Consider the following 3,616-nt stretch of genomic DNA (forward strand, 5'->3'; position numbering starts at 1 on the left):
CGACACCTGTCTCACTGATCTGAGGACTGAGGACAACACCTGTCTCACTGATCTGTGGATGACACCTGTCTCCCTGATCTGAGGATGACACCTGTCTCACTAATCTGTGGATGACACCTGTCTCACTGATCTGAGGACGACACCTGTCTCACTGATCTGAGGACGACACCTGTCTCACTGATCTGAGGACGACACCTGTCTCACTGATCTGAGGACGTCACCTGTCTCCCTGATCTGAGGACGACACCTGTCTCACTGATCTGAGGACGACACCTGTCTCACTGATCTGAGGACGACACCTGTCTCACTGATCTGAGGACTGAGGACGACACCTGTCTCACTGATCTGAGGACTGAGGACGACACCTGTCTCACTGATCTGAGGACGACACCTGTCTCACTGATCTGGATGATGAACAGGTCCTGAAGGTTGTTTGACAGGTTCTGTTGCTATGGTAACATGAGCTGCTGGGTTGTCAGGGTGACATCATTTGTCTGGTTCTGGTTTTAGTCGTGGTTTTATGTCCAGCTGCAGGGGCGTGGCATGTGTGCAGGAGGCTCCTGATTGGCTGCCAAACTGTGTTCTACCTGCTGAACTTCTTGTAATAAAACACTTTCCAATGCACCTCTGTCTCCTCTGTGTTGTTATTGTGTTTTCATTGTGTTATTGTGTTATCATTGTGTTATTTTTGAGTTATCATGTTGTATTCATTGTGTTGCTATTGTTTTGTTGTATCATTGTGTTATCATTGTGTTATTGTGTTGTTATTGTGTAAATGTGTTATAGTATTATCATTGTGTTATTGTGTTGTGTTATGTTGTATTCATTGTTATTGTGTTATGTTGTTGTGTTATCATTGTGTTTTGTTGTTGTATTATCATTGTGTAGTTATTTTGTTTTTATCATTGTATTGTGTTGTTCTGTTATCATTGTGTTATTAAGTTGTGTTAACATTATGTTGTATTCATGGTGTTATTGTGTTGTATTATCATTGTGTTGTTGTGTGGTTATTTTGTTGTTATTGTGTTATGTTGTTGTGTTATCATTTTGTTATTGTGTTGTTATCATTGTGTTATTGTGTTGTGTTATCACTATGTTGTTTTCATTGTGTTGTATTGTGTTGTTATCATTGTGTTATTCTATTGTATTATCATTGTGTTGTAATTGTATTGTTATTGTGTTGTTACCATTGTGTTGTTGTTTTGTAATTGTTGTGTTGTTGTGTTATCAATGTGTTGTTGTATTCATTGTGTTGTTATTGTGTTGTTTTGTTTTCATTGTGTTGTTGTATAGCCAGTGTGATGTTGTGCACTTAGTGTGTTGTCCTAGTGTTGTCATTGTGTTGTTGTGTACTGAGTGTGTTGCTGTCATTGTGGTGTTGTATAGCCAGTGTGATGCTGTGTACTTACTGTGTTGTCATTGTGTTGTTGTGTAGTCATTGTGTTGTTGTCTTTGTGTTGTTGTGTACTCAGTGTGTTGTGGTTGTGTTGTTGTCAGTGAGTTGTTGTATGGCCAGTGTGATGTGTACTTAGTGTGTTGTCAATGTGTTGTTGTGTGGTTATTGTGTTGTTGTGTACTCAGTGTATTGTTGTTGTTGTGTTGTGTGGTTATTGTGTTGTTGTGGTTATGTTGTGTACTTAGTGTGTTGTCCTTGTGTTGTTGTGTGGTTAATGGGTTGTTGTGTACCCAGTGTGTTGTTATCGCTGTGTAGTCATTGTGTTGTTGTCTTTGAGTTGTTGTGCAGTCATTGTGTTGTTGTGAAGCCTGTGTGTTGTTGTGTTGTTGTCTTTGTGTTGTGTAGTCATTGTGTTGTGTTGTCATTGTGTTGTTGTATAGCCAGTGTGATGTGTACTTAGTGTGTTGTCATTGTGTTGTGTGATTATTGGGTTGTTGTGTACTAATTGTGTTGTTGTCTTTGTGTTGTTGTGAAGCCTGTGTGTAGTGTATTGTCATTGTGTTGTGTGATTATTGTGTTGTTGTGTAATCACTGTGTTGTTGTGAAGCCTGTGTGTTGTTGTGTAGTCATTGTGTTGTTGTGAAGCCTGTGTGGTGTTGTGTTTTCATTGTGTTGTTGTATAGCCATTGTGATGTGTACTTAGTGTGTTGACATTGTGTTGTGTGATTATTGGGTTGTTGTGTACTCATTGTGTAGTTGTCTTTGTGTTGTTGTGTAATCCCTGTGTTGTTGTGAAGCCTGTGTGTTGTTGTGTACTCAGTGTGTTATTGTTGTGTAGTCATTGTGTTGTTGTGAAGCCTGTGTTGTCATTGTGTTGTTATATTTGTGTTGTTGTGTAGTCATTGTGTTGTTGTCTTTGTGTTGTTGTGTAGTCATTGTGTTGTTGTGTTGTCATTGTGTTGTGTGATTATTGGGTTGTTGTGTACTCATTGTGTTGTCTTTGTGTTGTTGTGTACTCACTGTGTTGTTGTGAAGCCTGTGTGTTGTTGTGTTGTCATTGTGTTTTTGTATAGCCAGTGTGATGTGTACTTAGTGTGTTGTCATTGTGTTGTGTGATTATTGGGCTGTTGTGTAGTCACTGTGTTGTTGTCTTTGTGTTGTTGTGTAGTCATTGTGTTGTCATTGTGTTTTTGTGTGATTATTGGGTTGTTGTGTACTCATTGTGTTGTCTTTGTGTTGTTGTGTATTCACTGTGTTGTTGTGAAGCCTGTGTATTGTTGTGTTGTTACATTTGTGTTGTGTAGTCATTGTGTTTTCATTGTGTTGTGTGATTATTGGGCTGTTGTGTACTCACTGTGTCGTTGTGTACTCATTGTGTTGTCTTTGTGTTGTTGTGTACTCACGGTGTTGTGTGTCTTGTGGTTTATTTGTGTTTCTATTTCCATCTCAGGACTCTGCTGTTATTTAAAGCCCGCCAGATTTAAGCCCCGCCCCCTCACGCACCATCAGCTGTCCACGAGCGCTCTCTGCTCTCTGATTGGCTGACAGAAAGCTCTGACCAATCAAGACGCGTGCACGCCATGTGCACGTGCTGGCAGTGTGGCGGTAACGGAACACCTGGCCCCGCCCCCTCCAGCATAAAAATGAGCTCCGTCTAATTCCTGCAGAACGGTCCAAAGTTTCAGAACCAGAACCTGTTTGCTCTTCAGTCAACCGACTCTCCGTGTTCCGAACCAGAACTCCGACTTCGGACCGGTACCGTCATGGTTCTGTCATCCTCCAACAAGCTGCAGGTGTTCCGGCTGCTGCTGTCCGAACCGGACCGAACCTTCTACAGCAGCGGAGACAAACTGTCCGGTTCCGTTCAGCTGGAGGCAGCAGCTCCCTGCAGGCTGACCGGAACCGGAGCCAGGAGGTGGAGTACCTGAAGTACAGGAGGAGGTTCTGAGCAGAGGTGAGTGAACAGAACCAACACCGGAACCGCTTCATTAAACAAACTGGACCTTTCAAGAACCGAACCGGGACTGTTGGACCTGGACTGTCTCAGGATCCGTTACAAAGTTCTACCAAAGTTCCCCCATCTGGACCCGTCAGAACTGGTTCTGGTTCTGTCCCAGTCCGTCCTTTTTTATTATCGAATAAAAATATTCAAATTTACAAACATTTCATAAAAACATCTGAAACATCAGATGAGCTGCAGCTGAAACACTGTCTTTATAT

General features: G+C 41.8%; 1 long non-coding RNA gene across 16 annotated transcripts in view; it reads right to left on the reverse strand.

The window, feature by feature from the left end:
- Positions 1-635, reverse strand: part of LOC106532494 (uncharacterized) — a 3,049-nt gene extending 2,414 nt beyond the window's left edge. For 10 of the 16 annotated variants that reach the window (XR_001312090.1, XR_001312091.1, XR_001312094.1 and 7 more), the window contains exon 1: positions 7-635. This is a non-coding gene — a long non-coding RNA (uncharacterized LOC106532494). The remainder of the gene's footprint in view (positions 1-6) is intronic. The other 6 variants (XR_001312093.1, XR_001312095.1, XR_001312089.1 and 3 more) reach the window with 2 other exon arrangements.
- Between the last annotated feature and the right edge of the window lie 2,981 nt (positions 636-3,616).

The sequence above is a fragment of the Austrofundulus limnaeus genome, unplaced genomic scaffold, assembly GCF_001266775.1.
Source record: "Austrofundulus limnaeus strain Quisiro unplaced genomic scaffold, Austrofundulus_limnaeus-1.0 Scaffold778, whole genome shotgun sequence".
NCBI lineage: Eukaryota > Metazoa > Chordata > Actinopteri > Cyprinodontiformes > Rivulidae > Austrofundulus > Austrofundulus limnaeus.